This window comes from Poecilia reticulata, linkage group LG22 (assembly GCF_000633615.1).
Source record: "Poecilia reticulata strain Guanapo linkage group LG22, Guppy_female_1.0+MT, whole genome shotgun sequence".
Taxonomy (NCBI): Eukaryota; Metazoa; Chordata; class Actinopteri; order Cyprinodontiformes; family Poeciliidae; genus Poecilia; species Poecilia reticulata.
This window is the reverse complement of record NC_024352.1, coordinates 23962330-23983623: the sequence shown is the minus strand read 5'-3', so window position 1 is coordinate 23983623 and position 21294 is coordinate 23962330. Positions and strand designations below refer to the sequence as shown.

General features: G+C 39.4%; 1 long non-coding RNA gene across 1 annotated transcript; it reads left to right on the top strand.

Annotated features, from left to right (window-relative positions):
• Window positions 1-3979: 3979 nt before the first annotated feature.
• LOC103458828 (uncharacterized) lies at window positions 3980-4635 on the top strand. The gene is made up of 2 exons (XR_532627.2): window positions 3980-4488; window positions 4564-4635. It is a non-coding gene; the product is annotated as an uncharacterized LOC103458828 (long non-coding RNA).
• The last annotated feature ends 16659 nt before the right edge of the window (window positions 4636-21294 follow it).

The following is a 21294-nucleotide window of genomic DNA, read 5'->3' as shown; positions in this document are numbered from 1 at the left end:
GGATGGATGGATGGATGGATGGATAATCAAAATATAGACATATTTAAAATTCAAAACCCCTTTTTGATGATGAATTGAATGAGTAGACAAACATTGCAGTATTTTTGGTCTAGTTTCAAATATCTTAGTACGCTTGAAATAAGACAAAACTGAGTTAAGTAACTTTTCCAACGATCTTTTTAATTAACTAAATAATTTGTTAATATTGATGAAAATGTTCTGGTTCTCCAGGCAGATTATTTTATTTATAACATGGTAAAAAGTTTAATCATATGTGAAATAATCTGCCAGTGGAGCTCATAGCTTTTCATAAATATCAAATTATTCATATAAAACAAGCTGTTAGCTGGTTTCTCAGACTTTATGTGCTCTACCATATTTTCCCTAGAAACTAACAAAACTACTTGTTATCGGTCCACAGCGTCAGCCGACTTCAATCCTGGCTTTTCTTAACGCTTCATTTGGTTGTTTCTTTCGCTCTTTCTGAAATATTCAGACAACTCACAACCAACTGCAAAGACCCGGTGACTAAAACCCAAATGACACGAATCCACATCTCAGGTTGCAGAAGGCTGCCGGGAATCGTAATGTGTGAATTTCCTCTCAAGCGTCCCTTTCAGACATTCTGCCTGAGGGAGTTTCTGTTCCTGCAGGATGTGCTTTGCAGCCCGTGTCAGTGCGTCTGGTCTCGGGATGGTCACTGACAAAACTGGGCCAGATATTCTGGTGTATAAATAGCTGCCAAGCTTGAGCGAAGGCCAAGATTTGGTGTAATCGGCTCTGCATGGAGGCCATTTATGCTGCCAGCTAAATGACCCAATCATGGTGCATTGACAAAACGCTGATAGCATAAAGCAGAGTGCAACATTTTTGGTATATTGGACCAAAAATGGCAACGCTTTGAAAAAGCCTTGCCACCGTTTGGGATTTTAAAACAAAAAAATAATATAATAAGATGAACTAAAGCGTAAAGATTATGGATTTTTCTGTTCAAAGATGATTTTTAACATGGCATCTGTTTTGTCCACACCGCCGCAGTAAAACGATCCTGGAACAACTCACCGTCACTGGAAAACCAAATTCAGTGGCTATGCTAACTAGCTTTAGCTAACAGGATCTGCTATTGGCAGCACAGCAGAGAGCAAAGGGACGAGGATGATTGACAGCGCTACGTCCCGCCTCCTGGCTCTGATTGGTTGTTTCTAGTTTGGTTGGAACAGTTATTATTCTGTCATAACATGGTGACAATTTTAATAAATGTGTAAAAATAAATATTTCAATAAAAGTTACATTCTGCAGCTTTAAACACCAGTTTTGACCAAGTGGTTTCTAACAGAAATTTGGCCATTTCTACATAATCTGGTGCAATTTAAAGTAAATATTGTGATATGTGGAAATATATTTTCTCCCAAAACTTCTTCCTCCTATTTCTTTTTCTTCTTCATACGTTTTGAAATTCAACTTACAATCCAGCAGCAGAAAATGTGGATACTTTAATAGTCTAGCATTAAGTTTTGACACATTTTTTTGTTATAATCTGTCAGATTTTGAGTTTAGTTTCATAATTTTGGGACCATTTTCAGCATATTTCATTTAATTCCTGTCTTTGGTTACTTTTACTTCAGTTTCTTGGTGTTTGCAGCTTTTAGCGATCTGTTTATTTACTCACCGGTGTGAAAACCAGGAATCAAAGTTTCCTGTAAACATTTTTTCTCTGCACATGACATACAGTATATATGGTGTGGAAAAATAACAGTGGGTGTTTGAAAGCTTCCTGCTAGGTGTTAGCCGGATGTTTTTTGACATTATAATAACCAAATCCACTTTAAATGTCTGACCAGTCACACAGTTTTTGTCAACAACACATAAGAAAAAGTCTTGTCCAATATTTGTGAATAACAAGCAGAAAAACCAACAAACTTTGGCTGCAGAACAGAATCATGTCGTTGTTTTCATGTGACACAGAACCAACTTTCTGGTTCTTGTAAAGTACAGTATTGCAATTAATGTCAGAATTTTCTGGTCAGATACGGAAAGTTTAGACAGAATGTTTTATTCCCAAAACACAGGAAGTAAAACCTCCTGCCAGAGTTTCAGGAGTTTCTCAGATGGACAGGAAAAGTCCAACGTGACCATAAATATGTTTAGATTTCTGCATTTTAAACACATGAAGAAGAAACAGAACTGCTTCCAGTAAACCAGTTAAGCAGTTTTACAATTCAATCTGTGTGAAATATTTACTGCCATTGCTAAATTGTTTGCATCTTCTACATTAAATGTTCTGGTTCCTATTTTATAAACATGCAACTCATCAGGCTAAATGTGAAAACAATCCTGTCTAAGAGCACAGAGTTACGCAACTGCAAACACATTTTCCTGTTTATTTATTTACAGGGTTTGTTTTGTCTCTTGTGTTTTATTTCCTGCAAATTTCCCCACTGAGAGAAAACTAAAGGATTATTAACTGTTAACTGACCATTAATTATGCATTAATTAATGGTCATTAGGCGACTATTTGCTAAAACGTATGTTTACAAATGGTTTTAAGGAATAACAGCTCCAGATAAAACGTGAACAGATTTGGCTCACCTATACTGGCAGCATTCGTCTCCTTCTCGCCCTAAAATAATGCATAATAAACATTTATTAATGATTCGTAAAGTGCTTAGAAATGAATTAATAACACATGTATTAACTATTTATTAGCTCTAAGCTAAGGCTCATTGTAAACTGGTACCAGATTATTTCACTCTATTCTGTCTCCAGTGGTTTTTATTAAGAATATACTGGAAACACGGCAATTTAAAAAAAAAACTATAAAAAACGTTTTGTTGGGATCAGGAGGTTTTCCAGTTGGATCGAATGGAAACACTTTTTTCTCATCACACGAGTCGCATGAAATTACAAAATAATGACAGGAAGTGTTTTTTTTTAAACTTATCGCGTGAACAAAGTTATTCACACGTGATTTTAATTGTGTTTCTTATTTAATGAAAACCCAGAAAATGCAAAATTCAATTTTTTTTTACTTCTGTGGAATATTGTCAAAGTTCTGCGGCATTTGTATTGGAAACGCATCAAGTCCGAGCGTCACAGGCTGAGTTTCCATCGACCGTAGAGTAACACAAACTGAAATTAAGAAAATAAATTACATTGAAAAATGCCAAATTTGAAAAATCTCTGTTTTCAATAAAACGTTTTTGGGCTAGGATGAGTCACATGACCAACAACAGGATGTTACTTCTGGTGGGAATGACAGAGAGGACGACGACAGGAAGTGGCTGGAGGATGATGACTGGGTGAATTTTAACGACTTATCGAGTGAACAAACTTATTCTACTGTGATTTTAATTGCATTTCCTATTTAATGGAAACAGTGCAATTGTATTATATTACAGAACAAAACCTTTCTTTGCAAATATAAGAACTCAAATTTATGTTGTTTATGCAACTTGCAATAAATTTTCCTGTTTGCTGAAAAATCTGAGTCTTTCTGTCCTGAGAGTCGATTCCGATTTTTAGGTTCACGATTTGTTTGTTAAGCAATTTTTGAGTCAGAAACAAATTTTTCTATTCTAATAATCTTGAGATTCTGTTTAAATTATATGACTGACGAGGAAAAGGCAGCGTAAAAACAAATTCATTTAAAACGATTCTATAATGTCTGTATGACTACACAGTGTTGAATTAACACCCAAAAGTGTTTATATGTGTCCAAGTCAGCTGGTGTTAAAGTAACACTTTTGAAAGTGTTAAAAGATTTACACCCATTCTATAAAACCGAAATGAGTTTAAGAAAAGTTAAACTTTCCATTTCTGTGCATTGTTTTGAATATTTTCCACTGGATTTGATTGATATTGACACCTTGTGGGGTCAATTATTTACTTTTTTAACACCACATTATGTTTTGTGATCAACACTACACTGGTGTTACTTTTAACATATTTTAACACTAACACCGTTGTAATGTTAATGTGACTGTTATGATTCATGTCCTGTCCATGCTGTGTTAAGCACTCATTCAGTTCACCTGCCACGCCTGATTGCTTACCTGTTCCACCTGGGCCTTGCCCTACTTAAACACCCCTCAGCCTCTGCTTCCCTGCCAGATTATCGACAGCCACGAGCCAGTAGAGATCCAGCGTTTCCTGCCAAGCCTTCTGTGTTTCTTCGACCCCTCCTTCTGACCACGGATTTACCCCTCCTGCCAAGCCCTTCACGGATTCCTTCTATTCTGGATTTCTGGACCCTGACCCAAGCTCTGCCTCACGACCACCGATTACTGCCTGCCCCTCTAAGCTAAGTCTGCTCTCTGTCCTCCTGTGTATGACCTCTGCCTGTTTTTCGACAAAGTCTCTGGGTGCTGCATCTCGGATCTCCCCGTGGAGATCTTCCTTGCCTCCACAGAAGCCTGTTCCTCTGGTTTCCTGCATCTCCCTGTCATCAGACCCTCTGTTCCTCTGCTCCACCCGTCCACTGCTCTACAGGTCAGTTAAGCTGAACATTTCTAAGCTACCCCTCCTTTGTCCGTGCTTCACCAGTCTTCTCCCCTCTCTCCTCAGTGCTGTGTTTGATGACCTCTCCCTTAGCTGAAACCAGTATCTGAAAAAATAAACTTTGTTTTCCTTTTTATACTCCTGTGTGTGGTTGAATTTCCGGGTCCCCTCTGAGTACCCTTACATGTGACACTCTGTATTGTTGAATTTAACACCTGCTGACGTGTTAATTCAACACTGGCATTTTAAACTGTGTGTATAATATTTTTATCCATCCATCCATCCATTTTCTTCCGCTTATCCGGGGTCGGGTCGCGGGGGCAGCAGCTTCAGAAGGGAGGCCCAAACTTCCCTCTCCCCAGCCACTTCTTCCAGCTCCTCCGGGGGAATCCCAAGGCGTTCCCAGGCCAGCCGAGAGACGTAATCCCTCCAGCGTGTCCTGGGTTTATTTTTGTTTTTATCATAGAAAGCACCTTTAGCCGCCTTGTTACTGAAATATGCAACAGAAATAAAATTAAGTCTTTGACTGATACTTAAAATTAAAATTGATTTTGAATTTTTTCTAATCGATTCAGAATTTCCAGGATTAATAAATGCGATTCTTTGTATAATCTATTTGTTTTCTTTTTTGTAATATTTTAGTTTTACCCTTTTCTGTAAATTCCCCTGAGGGGAGAAACACAGGATTATTTTATGGCTTCGTGAAGACAAGCTGTCACCAGCAGTAAGAAACGAAGCTACAGTAACATGTCCTCCTCTTGAATTTGACACTTTAGCTGCCAGAGTTTCCAACGTTTCACAACTTTATGCCACCTAAAAATAAAGTGCATTTTTTGAGCCATTATTACAGAGAACTAAATATTTACTTTGAATCTCACTGAGAAAGTTTATATAACATGAATTGTCCCAAAATATTGAGGATTAATGGCTGCAGACCAGCTGGAAAAAAAAAAAAATCCTTGAATGAAGTGTTGAAGCTGCTTGACGGGCGTCGGCGCCGCCTGGCAGCCCGACATCCTGACGCTGACGGCGTCACTGCAGTAAACGGGTCTCTGCTGGATGACCTTTGACCTCTGCAGAGCGAGCTGCAGCCTCCTCCAGAACCACCGATAACCAGACGTGGCGAAGAGCGAAAACAGACGTTAGGCTGATATCTGTCCAGGAAAACCTGGTCCAGTTCTCAGAAAAACAAACGGAGCTTCATGGAAATTCATGCATCCAGAAGAAAACTGAAAAATGAATCTGGGAGCAGGACAATAAGCTTTACACACAGCTGCAATGTTTTAGGTACCAGGGTAAGAAAGAAATAGAATAAAGTCGCAGTATTATAAGAATAGTCAGAATATCACGACTTTTCTCTCAAAATATTCAGATTTTATTCTCGTAGATTAGAGTAAAATTACTTTATTCTTGTAAAACAAACATGTTTTAACCAGAAATTCACCAGACTCACAAACACCTGCAGTTTCTGTTAAAGTTTCGTCAGTTTCTCATTGAAAGAAACTGATTTTTCTTTTTTATTTCTATGAATTATTACCATTTTTGACCTTAAAACACCAAAATTTCCACTTGACTTTATATTTTGATGTCTGATGATATTCATTTTAAACATAAAATCTGTTACTCAGTACTTGAGTCGTTGTTTTTGTTTGTTTAAACCAAATACTTTTTTTTACTCCTATTTAAGTAATTTCTTCAAAACTAGTTTTTTAAACTACTAAATGAAATCAAAATAAAACAGATAAACATCTCTGGTTGTAACTTTTCAAGAGCAAATCATCTTGTGCATTTAAACATGTTTATTATTATTTAAAGAAACTTACATCATAAATGTCTTGAAATATTAATAAAATTATAGACCATCTTGCAGCTGACATATTTATGGAATATCGCATTACACGTTTCTGGTGTCCAGTTTGGATCAGCTGAGACGCCGCCGTGCAGAAAACACGGAGATGAAACGGATTTCCTGTCAGGATTAATCTGTAATTTTCACACTGATCATCATAAATTGGTTTTTAGTGAACCAGACCTGAAAGCCTTGTGACGTCTTGAATTTAGACTCCCATGTCTGCGTCTGAGGCAACCTGGATATGACATGCAGGTTGCATCATGCTGCAAGTTGGGCCAGAACCGGCTGGGGAAACCGGCAGTCTGTCTGTCTGCTGCGCCTTTTTGCTTCTTAGGAAAATGGGATTGTGAAAAGCGTTGACAGTGTTACTCAAAATGTCTAGAAGTTGAGTTAAGATTGTTTCCTTATACCAAAATGTTCAGCTTCTTCTGTAGACTTCTGCTGTGTCTTCTAGTAGTTTCAGCTTTTATGTTTTACATATTTGAGCTTGTAGAAAACTTTCAGCTCCACTGAAAGCATTAAAATTCTTCAGAATTCCACAAAATTCTGCAAAACTTAGAATAATTTCTGTGGTTTTCTTCCAAACATTCCCAAAGGCAGCCAAGTCACAGTTTCCCATTTCTTTCCTGTGTTTCTCCATTCTGCTTTGTTTAGATCTTTCTGTGTCCAGCTGTCTTCTCGTCTTTCTGTCCTCAGTTGTCTCATCTCCCTCTCCAGGATCTTTGCCGCGTTCATTCAGCAGATTAACATTCTCACTGCTGCTTTCCGAGGATCACCAACTTTTCTACTTACTGTAAACTCTTTCCTGCCAGTAGCAGATAACCGACAGTCAAGTTGTGTCTAAAACACGGAAACAGAACAGTAGAAATCAGCAGATTGCTGTGCATTAACCAAATGTTCTCCAAAATGCACCTTCCTCCTCATCTGAAAGCTGCACAGATGGAGCCGCAGACTTTAAAGCTACTAACTTCGCCTCATTTATATGTTTGGCATGACACAAAACACTATCAGTGGTGTTTACCGAGTCCAGATTGCTTGTGTAAATGTCCGTTGCACACAGTTCGCTGCAGAGCATCTCGCTGACATAATGAGCAGCTGCTGGCGGCGGCTTCAGATGACACATGCATTCACACCGGCGAGGAAAGCAGCCAGGAACACCATTACTGACATTCAGGGCGCAGCGTGTGAACAGCCCAGCAGTAAACACATGTTTTCACTTACAATCACTAATGCAATGTTAAACGTCATCAATCCAAACGTCCCGCTTCTACAACGATACAAACTGGCACAACTCAACTTCCATCTGCTTCCAGAGTAGCAACCTGGCTCAGCCCGAATCTGTTGGTTTGTTTTGTGCTAAACGTTTTAACCCTTACAGAGAAAGCAAATCAGAAGCTTGGATTCTGTGTTAACAAGTTGTAATGTTACAATCACACATTCTGTTCGTTTTAGAAAGATCAACGCAAAGCTTTCATCAAACTCCACTCCAGTTTGTTTGTATTCAACCTCTGATCCGCTTTGGTTTAAGAGAAGAACACTAAACGGACTGGAAACCGCAGGAAGCGAAGCATGGCGCAGGGCATTCTGGGTAAAATACAACCAAAACAAAACATCACGTTAGCCAAAAGCTAGTAGGAGAAATAGCTCATGGAAATCCTACGCTCCATTTTTGTTTACGTTTCATGAAGAAGGATGTTGCACTAGGTATCTTATTCAGAGGTTTTTGTGTCTTTTTCTTCACTGGTTCTTGGTGCACTGCCCCCACAGGCAAGGAGGGGAAGTGCACCAATAACACTCAACAAACCAAACTGAGTCCACCTGATGTTAAAACATCATAATTTTAATTAGTAATTAATGCTTTTCTCATATAGGAAAAGCATTAATCATCTTTCATGTCTTCAAACAAATTCTCAATTGTATTTTCATCTGAACTTTGAATGGGCCATTCTGTATAAATGTTTTGATCTAAACCTTTCGTCCTTCCTGAACCTCAGAGTTAAATCTTCTGCAGGTCTAACAAGTTGTTAGTGTTTTTCTCCACACATAATTCTGCATTCGTTCCATAAACCACAACGTTGGTCTCGTTTGAGCAGAGCATCTTCTTCCACATATTTGCTGTTATGTCCTGTTTGTGGGAATCAGGACTTCTGGCTTCGGAAATGGCCTCCATTTTGCTTCCCTTCCTGGAGAGCATAGCAGCTGTTCTGTCAACAGATTGTCCCACCTGGGCTGTGAATACCTGCTGCAGAGCTGACATGGGTAACAGACATGAGTTACAGATTTTATGTTTAAAATGAATATCATCAGACATCAAAATATAAAGTCAAGTGGAAATTTTGGTGTTTTAAGGTCAAAAATGGCAATAATTCATAGAAATAAAAAAGAAAAATCAGTTTCTTTCAATGAGAAACTGATGCAACTTTAACAGAAACTGCAGGTGTTTGTGAGTCTGGTGAGTTTCTGGTTAAAACATGTTTGTTTTACAAGAATAAAGTGATTTTACTCTAATCTACGAGAATAAAATCTGAATATTTTGAGAGAAAAGTCGTGATATTCTGACTATTCTTATAATACTGCGACTTTATTCTATTTCTTTCTTACCCTGGTACCTAAAACATTGCAGCTGTGTGTAAAGCTTATTGTCCTGCTACCAGATTCATTTTTCAGTTTTCTTCTGGACGCATGAATTTCCATGAAGCTCCGTTTGTTTTTCTGAGAACTGGACCAGGTTTTCCTGGACAGATATCAGCCTAACGTCTGTTTTCGCTCTTCGTCACGTCTGGTTATCGGTGGTTCTGGAGGAGGCTGCAGCTCGCTCTGCAGAGGTCAAAGGTCATTCAGCAGAGACCCGTTTACTGCTGAATGATATTTGCTGTTATGTCCTGTTTGTGGGAATCAGGACTTTTGGTTTCAGAAATGGCCTCCATTTTGCTTCCCTTCCTGGAGAGCATAGCAGCTGCTCTGTCAACAGATTGTCCCACCTGGGCTGTGAATACCTGCTGCAGAGCTGACATGGGTCTCTTTACTGCCACCTATTTCATGGTTTCATATTCCACTAAAATAAACTACAGTTTAATGTGGTTTGATGAATACTGTAGCAAATCACTCTGCTGACTGAGACTGAAACTTAATATGTGTAGTTTTGGTGTGAAACAAGTGTAAAAACTAAAAGCTGCTATAAAATGACTGTAACCATTTGCATGTTAGGAGAAATTTGATATTTAGATTAGCAATAGTGGTATTAAAGGTGAGTTATTAGGCTTCCTTGAACAGGTTGGGAAAGGTTTGTGGCCTATACAAAACATTATTATTACATATTTTGCACAAGATCTTTCTTAAATGATGATATTTTAGTTTTGATCTTCTTTCAGAATGAGCTGTCTTAGGGCATCTTGCCTCTTTAAATCCAAATATGCTGCTACTGGCGACGCCACCCAAATTCAGTGTTTACACTCGCACGTGAAAATGGCTGCAAACAGATGTGCAATCATGCATCTTTGAAAAGCAGAAATGGAGCCTCCTGCACTGCCAACAAGAATGCAAGGAGTAGTTTCATAACAGTAACTTAACAACAAAAACACTTGTCTTTTCCAGCAGCCATTGTACAGCGCATACAGCTGTTAAGCCAGCTGACCAAATGTGCTGAAGCTCTGCTTTGGTTGCTAGGTAACGGGTTGGGCTCTGATGGGGTTGCTAGGTGAGTTGTCCCTGCTGATTTGTGACGTTACATTTGGAACGTTTGTGAAACAGCTCATTTTCCAGACACCAAAAAACACTAATTTATTGCCAAAAACCGGCTGGGTGGTTTTTTTTTTAAGCGCTTTGTGTTTAGAAGCAGTTGAGACCCAAATTGAAGGACGGACAAAAATGTGCAAAAAGTGAATTTTACACATGTCTCCTTTAATAATTTAGCAAGAAGCGTCATGCAGGCAGGATTATTATTCTGACGTCTCCCTGCAGTGTTTCATCTTAAACCCCAGTCAGTCTTACAGGAAGGCAGATGAGGACTCAGACAGGCTCAGAGGTAAATAAAGCTCCTTTAACAGCTGAACCTTCTGGGTGAGGATCGCTCCATCTTTTAATTGGTGGGAGTAGGAAAAATGAAAAAAGCCTGCTGAGTGAGCAGCAGCTCTGACATAATTATACAAACTTGAGAGGTGAACTAAAGCAATTAGTTTGAAAGAGTATTTTCTCCTGGACACAACGGAGTTTCTTTCTACCTGTGAGGCGACTGTGTGACGGTTTTTCCAGCAGGATCGCAGCAGCACTTTGATTTCCCTGGAAAAGTTTGTGAAATGCATCAAAAACTCAAAACTCTAATTAGCTATTTTTGGTTAAATAAATAAAATCACCAGCATTTTCACCGAATAAAGATATTAAGTATATTTATCCATGTTTTTCCTCACAAATAAAGCTTAGGACACTGCAGCTTTTGGTCTGCTTTCCACTGCAAATATCTTCGTACATTTGAAATAAGACAAAAATAATTTATAAGTAACTATTTAGATACATAAGCTTGTTTTAAGCAAATAAACCCTTGATAATCATTTAAAAGTTTTAGTTATACTGGCAGATTATTTCACTGTTAACATGTTGAGTCGCTTCCATGGGCGCTGAGCCGTTGCCTAGCAACCCTACCCTACCCAGCCCAGCCCGTTACCTAGCAACCAAAACAGAGCTCCAGCACGTTTGGCCAGCTGCTTTTTTTCACTGTTTGTGTTGGAAAAGACACTTGTTGTTGAATTACTAATCAGAAACCAAAAGTAGAAAGTTTGACCAAGTACTTTTGGTTTAGTTTGAAGTGCAAATACACTTTAAATAAGACAAAACTAGAAAGTATCTTTTCAGCGACATAGTTTGTTTTAATTAAATAATTCCTTAGTATTGATGAAACTGTACTTGTTCCATTATTTCACTTATAACAAGACATTTTTACCATGTTATAATGAAATAATCTGCCAGTGGAAATATAGTTTTTTTCTCATTAATAAGGAATTATCGACGTAAAGCTGCAGTTTGTAAATTCCACAAAAAAACGTTTTTTCCATATTTGTTAAACCTCTGACCATGAAACGGATAATTTGTGAAAGAAATCCCCCAGTGCTACTAATGTGGTTTGCAGAAATGCACCAGTAACAGTCAGAAACTACCAATCAGAGCCAGGAGGAGGGTCTTAGCGCTGCCAATCATCCTCATGTATGCTACTCAATGGTGGGAAAACAACTTACCTTTACAGGACAGTCGTTTACCCGCTACCATCTGTGGCTATGCTAATTAGTGGCATTTGTGGCAGGCTATGTTGTGGTAAACCAGCAGGATTGGTGAGCACAAGAGTGATTGACAGCATTAAGACCCTCCCCCTGACTCTGATTGGTTGTTTCTGACTGAGTTCTGCTGTTAATACTGGGAGAAGGAAGAAGAGCTCATTTTTATCCACATATTATTTTACACTGTCATGACATAAAACAATCTCCAGTTGCTTTTCAGGTAGTTTTGTTTTATTTCTAGTGTGCTAGAAACAATTTGAAAACACGTGGTAAGATTTTGTGTTATTGCTGTGAAGAAATAGATTTTTACCAGTTGGTTCCGTCTACATGTTCAGGACCTAAAAATAGTAAATGATTTAGTATTTTAAGAGCAGATCTGTATCTATTCCTGCTGAATACCAGCTCAATAATCCTCGCTCCTCACCGTGCGATTGACCTCTCCATAATGCCCCATACATTTTTAATAACTGACAGATCTGTGCTACTAGCAGGCCAGTCAAACTCGCTCTCTGTGTCAACGAGGTGCTGCCGGGGTGTGAGGCTCGGCATTGACCTGCTGGAGTCACCCTTCCAGGAAAACGCTGCCTCGCTGTCAGCTTTCGCCTCTCCAATGGATGCTGATGTAAAAAATAAAAGGCTTTTTTTGCACCTTTTACTGAGTTGTGATGTTTTTCGTCCCAGAAAAAGGTTGACACGTTCCAGCGGTATTGTTATGACACTGACATTTAGGGATGAGCTGATGCTTACAAAACCTGCTTCCTTTAATTACTGTGGGAGAAATAAGTATTGAACCCGCCAATGATTTTTCTTTAGCTATTTGTAGAAATGTCTGTAACAAGCCAATTATTTTACTTTTAAAAGGTAATCCACCTGCTAAGGTGCAAAAACTCAGAGAAAGTTAGGAGAAGATATAAAATCTGTCAGCATTTATGTAGTGAGCAAATTAATATCAGCTTTAGAAATAATTGGAGCCCAATAAATGTTTTCTCATTGCAAGAAGCACGTTGTGGTGGGTAAAAGTGAAAAGCTCGCTGAAAACACAAGTTAAAAATGAATTTATAATCTCACACAAAGATTAAGGCCTGGAATCCATGAGTGCTAACTGTGCAAGACTCCACTGATGAAGAAAAATTACAGCATAATCTGTTCTGGACTCCGTATGTCGTCCTGCGTGATGATCGTAACACATTGGGGGCTCGTCCGGGATCCAAAGATGTTTAATAACCCTTCAGTGTTGTGATATTTATGGGCGCGGTTTTGCTTCTGGTGGCTTCTGAATGTTTGTTTGCCATGTTTGGTGACATGAAACACGTTACTGGAGTATTTCCAGATCTACATTATCTAAATATGAGGGTAAATTTCCCAAAGTTTACAATTTGGCTGGTGCTTGTTTTTGTTTTGGCGTATAGGATAGCTATTTACAAAAAGTCTGAAACAGCTAGCTTAGAAACTACATTCTTGTCTGTATCTGCAGCACCTAATGACGTTTTCACAGTAAACTCAACCAAATAAAAGTGACATTAGGCCACATACTGTCTGGTTTTTGATAAACTCTACAGGAGTTAACATGATCTTTTTGATGACCGTCTTATAATTTCCTTCAAGATCACCAATAATTCCATCCATCCATTTTCTTACACCCTTGTCCCTCAGTGGGGTCGGGAGGGTTGCTGGTTCCTCTCCAGCTAACGTTCCGGGCGAGAGGCGGGGTCACCCTGGACAGGTTGCCAGTCTGTCGCAGGGCAACACAGAGACACACAGGACACACAACCACACATACACTCACACCTAGGGGCAATTTGGAGAGGCCAATTAACCTGACAGTCATGTTTTTGGACTGTGGGGGGAAGCCGGAGTACCTGGAGAAAACCCACCATGCACAGGGAGAACATGCAAACTCCATGCAGAAAGACCCCAGGCCGGGAATCGAACCCAGAACCTTCTTGCTGCAAGGCAACAGCTCTACCAACTGCGCCACTGTGCAGCCCCCCACCAATAATTCATTTACTGAAATATTTTCCATATTCATCGGTTTTAAGCCAAGGTGACCAGTCCAATTCTGGGGCTTATTTAATTTCCTGACAGAACTGAACTGCTGGCACTTCAACCAGCTTTGAGAAATACCCCAAAAGTTAAATTCTCTCTTTTTTCTGAGACGATGTTGCTGCACAGAAACGTTGGATGTCTCCTGTTGGCTCCGTTATTTCAACAGGCTCCACAATGCTGACCCTTAACTCGACCGGCCTCCAATCCTCTGTCGGCGCTTAAAGGCCGCTCTGATTGTTGGGTTTAGATCCGAGCAGCGAAATTCAGGAGGTTCCAGTGTAGAGTAAAGATTAATGAGCTCAACATGATTCCATCGTTTCCACCACACAATGCAGCAGTAAGGAGCTGCAGCCATGGCAGACTGTAGCGTTTCATGGGTTTGTGCTGCAGGTGTATGTGTGTGTGTGTGTGTGTGTGTGTGTGTGCGTGAGTGTGTGTGTGTGTGTGCAGCGCAGGAATGAGTAAATGGCAAAGTGGACCCTTCATTCCTAACTGCATTAGACAGGTGAGTCATGTGGAAACAGCATTATCCTGGGGCAAACTGAGGAGAACAGAAGCTCACTGTAGTTTAGAGAAAATGCACAAGAAAGAGCAAACAAAAAAGATATGGTCCATGCTTTAGCAGGAAGCTCGTTAGGAACTTTTCTTTTCGATAAATCCGGCAGTGCTTGAATCTTTGGGTGCATTAATGTCGACTTAAGGTAAAGATTGGCTTTGATTGGTCTAATTGCAGCCCAGCTTAACGAAGACCAAAGAAAATCTGAAATACAGCCATTTAGAAATTCAGGAAAAGTGCAGCGACAGCTTGCTGGTTAAAACAGATTAAAGAGTAAAAAAAGGGAATCTGATTATTGTTTATTCACAGGGACAAATTAAAACAAATGTTATCTAGAAGTGCCAAATCCAGTTAGGTAGAAACCAATGATAAAATCAGGTTTAGGACTGCAGACTGCTGCAGAGTGCTCATAATAAAACATAATAAAAATAAAATTATGAGAATAAAGTCATAAAATTACAAGAATAACTTTGTGCGAGTGGAAAACGTTCAACTTTTCAAACTCAGAAATGTCCTCGTTTCTTCTAAATTTCTGAACTTCTTGGCAGAAATTGACTCCTTTATTTATTTTTTCCGTCCATAAAGAGTCATAAAACGCCGCCACACGATGACGACTCCAGCAAACATTCACAAGTTGCTTTGAAAAATTCCTGTTTTATAATTCTGGGGCTACTCGGTAATATGTTAAATAATTTCAGTCTCTGTAATTTTCTCTCGCTGTTTTTTTGCTCTAAAGTGTCGATTTAATTTCAAACATGCAGCAGGACAACTTTTACCACCTCTGTGGATTTGTTCAGGGCAGTAAACGCTTCAGAAAGCAAAACAAACAGAACCTGGTTCAGGGAGCCGGGCCAGGTGAGAATGTTTAACTTTAAATAGTTTCTAATCAGTTTATTTTCCTCTTTCTGATGTTCGGAGGCCCTGAACACCAACACGCCAATCATTGTAGCTCAGAACAGCAGCGGGCGGCTTTGTGCCGTTATATTTGACTGTGTTTACTAAAGCGTGACGCCTGTAGCTGCAGACCGACGGCCAAATAACCCTCATGTATTGTTCAGGGCTGAGATGGGACAAACAGATTCATCTGTGCTGAAACTTTAACGCCGTCCGGTTTGTGTGTGTGGCAAAAGCGAAAACTGCAACAAAAACAAATCAGAAAAAACATCAGAGAAATAAAAACTGCTACATCTGCAGCATAATATGTTGAGCTTTGGAAAATATTGTTTTTGAGTTCAGTTTGCAGTAAAAAATTTAAGTAAAGCTATATCCCAGCATGCATAATTTAAATGATCGCCACAAATATTTTAAGAGTAAAAATCAGCTTTAAAAAATGTACTTTGCCTCACCTTCTGCTTACTCTGCGTGTTTTTTATCCCAGACTTTTCAATAATGGTTGTAGAAATACTGCCCGTGTTTAAAATTTCAATGTAAAATTTGTGTTTTCTTTTAACGTCAAGCAAAACAAGAAACGAAAAAGTTGGAAGTAGATGTGATTCCTTTACAAAATGTGAACAAAATGTGTTTATACCTCACTACGGTCGAATTTTCATTACAAAAGAAATGCAGTTCAGTTAAATTCAAAATCAAAAAGGCTTTACTGACCCCAAAGGGAAAATAAATTAAATGTTGTAACTCAAATTGACTAATTCAAATACTTCAAAGAGTTAATTTAGATGACTGACCTGTAGCAGTCTGTGTTACAGTGGTTTTGTAGAAGCCTCTGACTGAAGAACCTTTTGTATCTCAGTGATTTCTCTCATTCCTATTCTCTTTAACCTCTAACCTTTAACCTTTGACAATAAAAATATGGAAATCTGTGAAAGGTCCTTCTGGGGCAGCTAGAAGATGTGAACTGAAGAAGAATGAACAATTTATGCAACAAACTTTTTCCTGTGAGGGCCACATAACTATTCCCTTCTCTGGTTGGGGGCCGGAGTCAGTTTGTAACAGAAAAAGTGTTACACGTTTATATTCCATTGAGGGAAAGTAACTCTAACATATAAATTCCTCATATGTTAGCATAAAGGCTCGTTTTGAAGTATAAGCTGCTACTTACAGGCATTGCTTCGAAGAATTCGACCTGGAATGCGGCGTTCATAACAAACACGTGTTCATCTGCTCTACCGCTAGCAAACAACCGTACTGATTAAATGACATAAAAGTCAAGCAGTTCCCTAAAAGTCCAACAGATGGCAGCAATGCGCCATGCAAAACAAAACACCCACAGTTTACAGGACACACTTCCTGCTAAAGAGCCCCCTGGTGGTTAAACCGGAAAATACAATATATGAAAAAAAAATCTGAATGCTCTCTGGTATTGTTCAGGGGGCCGAACCAAATGTGGAGGCGGGCCGGATCCAGCCCGCGGGCCGTAGTTTGGGGACCACTGCTCTAAAGCCTCAACAGGTAGCCAGCGAACATAATATTTAAGAAAACTCCTCTGAGAACAGCAAAGGAAGAAATATATATATATTATAAGATTGTAATAATAAATCTAAGCAGCAGATTGTTGATTATCATCACTTTATTGATGAGATGTGTGAAAAGTCAGGTTTTAAACTGGTGTGTTTCTATGTCTCCCTCCTGTTGCAAACTTTAAAAGCGCCACAATTTATTGCAGAATCTGCAGAAAATCCTAACAAATGAGTAAAAGAAAAACATTTTAAATGAGACAACAATTCTCTTTTGGGGTTGAAAGTTTGTTGTGCATAAATTGACCTGAAGGGTCAAAGGAATCTATTTGCGGAGCGCCGATGTTCTCATCAAATTCAGTCCATCAAAGTTAAAGTTGGGCTTTCGCCCAGCAGGAGTTCGAACTGATCCGGTGTGAAACGAGGCACAAAACGAGAAACCAATGCTGACAAAAAAGGACAAATCACAGACTTCAGTGTTGGAAGACCCACAACTTCTGTTTAATGGCGTCCAAAGGTGAAGCTATACATTTTAATTTTGTTTTTTCTCACGTTCAAAGGGGGCCTATTGTTTTGTTTTTTAGTTTCATTTGAGTTTCTACTGCTTCTAAAAATAACCAAAGTGCTTAAAAAAGTTATGGAACTAAAATATTTCACTTTTTTTTTGATTCATCTCAGAATTTCATTGATTTTTTCTCAAACATTTCGAGTTTTCAAATCTGGAAATTTCCAGGTTTCTGTCTAGAAAATGTCCAACTTTTCAAACTGAAAATTTTGTCAAAAAGGCAAATGTTTTCAACTTTTATACCCAGAAATGTCCAAGTTTTACATTTTGAAACTCAAAAATGTTCTTGTTTTTTTTTCTAGAAAATTTCTGAAATTAATCTCAAAATTTTTGAGTTTTCCAGGAGAAATTTACTCATCAGTTCTTTTTGGCCCTTCTGTGCATACTAAAAATAAACCACTTGAATTCTCTGTAGGGCTGCACAGTGGTGCAGTTGGTAGAGCTGTTGCCTTGCAGCAAGAAGGTTCTGGGTTTGATTCCCGGCCCCGGTCTTTCTGCATGGAGTCTCCATGTTCTCCCTGTGCATGGTGGGTTTTCTCCAGGTACTCCGGTTTCCTCCCACAGTCCAAAAACATGACTGTCAGGTTAATTGGCCTCTCTAAATTGCCCCTAGGTGTGAGTGTGTGTGCATGGTTGTGTGTCTCTGTGTTGCCCTGCGACAGACGACCTGTCCAGGTGACCCCGCCTCTCACCCGGAATGTTAGCTGGAGAGGCACCAGCAGCTCCTGACCCCACTGAGGGACAAGGGTGTAAGAAAATGGATGGATGAATTCTCTGTATTTATTTATAAATCGTTCTATAATGCAATTGCACAATCATCTTATTAATACGACGGCTTATCGTAGCCACTGCAGACAGAAAAAGAGGAGGAAATTTCCACTAAAAATCTCTGAATTATAAACAAAGACTCTGAAATTTTGGGGTTTGAAAAGCCAAAACTTTAGAGAAAAAAAAACTCACACATTTTGAGATTAATCTAAACAACTTTCTATGTCTCAGTTTCAAAAGGCAAATATTTCTGGCTTTTAAAATTTCCAAAAGTTAAAAAATGTTCCACTTTATTTACTGCTTATTTCTTTTTGTCCCGAATGTGTTGCCATACTCAAGAAATCCACTTGAATTCTCTGCAGGTATTTACAAATCATGCTAGAATGAAATTGCTCATTTACATCAAAATGTTCACAGAGAGAAATAAACATGTTCCGGATTATATTTCCGTATTAATTGTAAAGTTTTACGCTTAAAATTATAGCAGTTGCGTAACAGAGACTCCCGTGTTCCCGTCCTGAACTGCCGAGTCCTCCGTGGGTCCACAGGGTCTTAACAACCTATTGCCTCACTCCTTCCTCTCTGTGTTTTTTGTGTGTGTGGGTGTAGTTTCTTTAACTGGTGGAGGAAGGGAGGGGATGCAGTGTGTGCGCTCCCATGTAACCAAAACTAAACCTGAACCGCAGATCTCGTGAATTTCCTCTAACATTAACGTGGAGTGGATCTTCTGGCTTCTTCGCACGGCTGCGTTTCGCAACATGACCCACTCAAGTTCCGTGGACCTCCAGCCAACTGAACCCGGACCGCGGCGCCCGGACTCTGAGCTTTCCTCCGCGATGTGAAGTAAACCCCGGCACTGACTGCACAGCTGGAGCATCTGCAGAAGCTGCTGCGCTGAATGACACCGAGCCTCCGCGTCCCGTTTGTGCGTAAATTCAGGACGCCGCTTCTGTGCGGGTTGCCACGTTTCTCTTGCGCTCCGCGTTTAATCAGAAAGCTTTTACTGAGCCAGGACGCGCACACGGTAAGTGGAATAACTGTTTAATGTCTACAGCCATTCTCTTCACCGTTACGCACGGATCTGGCGGCTCAATCTGATCTGTTTTACTCACAAACATCCTAGAAAATAACCGGAGAAGAAAGCTGAAACAGATCTGTAGAGACAGCGCTGCGAGGAAGGAGATGAGAAGGTCCAAAAGGTTCCTGGAGACTAGGATGTTCGAGGCAGCATTTTGATGAAAACCTAAATGTTTTGCATGATAAAGCAGATAAAAGCAGGAGCTCCAGCTCTATAAGGTTTCAGGATCTTGAACTCAGGTGACATATTGCTCAGCTTTTGTGTCAGACTGCAACCTAGTAAAACTTTACAACCTCAAAGAACAACCAATCAGAAATCACCAACTGCTGTTTTTCACTCCTAAATGTGGTCAAGCTGTCTGTGCCATTATGTTCTCTATATCATAAATAGTAAGACATAATTTTTCCACCACCTCTGGCGCCCCTCTAGCGCAGCGCCCCGATAGTTCTACCCACTTTTTGCGCCAACGTTCATTTTCCTTTGAGGCCTTCGCCGTTCACCTGATTTTTGCTGATTCAGTTGTTTTGCAGGGCTTGAAATCAGAAAGTCGTGGGTTCGATTCCAGCTTCCCTTTGAGCAAATGAATGTGCTGCAAGTTTTAAATCCAACAGAAAATGAAGGAACTCATTTATCGTCCTTGTTTATACATCAAAGTGTGATTTTTATCTTATTTTAATTAAACAAAAAGGAACATAAAAGCACCTGCTAGAGGATGATGTGGTTTTAGAGCAATAATGGAGCAAATTCTTGGTTTTTGGTGCATTTAAAAGATCTGATCAGGTTCAGAGAAGGTTCTTCTTTAATACCTGGGTTTACATTTGCAGCTGATTTTATGTCTAACGTGAAGAAAGAGTTAAAATATCGTCATTAAAGTGAAATATTGGTGAATATTTGTGAGGGAAAAACAGCTAAAATCTATAACTTAACCCAATCCTCTGGCTGCCTGAGTTTCGAGAGACGTTGCATTGAGAATATGCTTCTCTGCATTAACTGGTGGAAAAAAAGGCAGTGAGCAGCCTCCAGTCCAATTCAAGCTGGGAGGAAAAATGGATCTGTCGTCTGTGCTCTCAAGCTTTTCAGAAACCCACACTGGTGTCTCTTCTCGGAGCGAGAGCCGCATTTCTGCTTTAAGTAGCCGGCTGATGCCAGAGATATAAAAAAAAAGGATGAGCGCTCTGATGGAGGGAGGCAAACGTCCCTCCGTCTCCATCTGGATTTTCTTCTGAATCAGCCAAACAACACAACTCTTACAAATGAGACTTACAAATTAAAATAATATTGCTGAATAAGTGATTTCCCCAAAGAGCGACGCAGCGTTCTCCCTTATCACCAGGCATGACGCAGCACATCATAAAGACGCCTCATTACCATCTCCTTATGCAAATTGTAAAATTAAGTATTAATATTTAATGGTTGTTTTAACTGTCCACTGTGAGTGAGTAGAGGAAGGAACTTCTAAAATAAATATTTGTTTTAGAAGGGAAGAAAGCAATCTGAGAGGAAGGAAGGACAGCTGACATTGATTTGCAATTCACTAAGTCGCCTCAAGGTAGATTATAATTTCCCTGACAGAATATTGAGCTAAAAGTGGATTTGTTGATCCACAGCAGGGGATGTAATTCAGATATGAGGGAATTCTAATAACAGAAGTATAAGGAGAAACAACATTCAATAAAGGCAGAGAATATTAAAAAATAGCACAAACAACGCTTAAAGGGCGTAAAATCAGCTTTTTAAAAAATCAAAAACACACCTGGGGTGTTGCTTTGATTGTTTCTCGCATGTTTGAAATCCTTTAATATATTTCTGTCTCAGCTCCTTCAGACTAGTGGCAGCAGCAGGAATTAGACAAGCTCGTTACACGAACTACTCCTCGGTCCAACGCTGCTAAAGTAGAACAGTCTTAAAGAGACGGAGGCCCAATTTCAAAGTTAGATGTAACAACTGAAGGTAGCATTAGCTGCAGATGGACCATATAACTGTGCAATTTGGAGCTATGAAAATAAATTTGTTTAATGGAAACATGACAAAAAAACCCCACTTTTTTTATAAAACGTTTTTGTTCTAGCATTTTCTGATCACATGAGTCACATGATCAACAACTGGACGCTACTACTGGTGGAAACCACAAAGAAGACGACAGGAAGTGGCTGGAAGATGATGGCACAGCTTGTCTTTAATTACTTATCGAGTGAACAAACTTATTCATGTGTGATTTTGTATTGTGTTTCTTATTTATTGGAAACACCGAAAT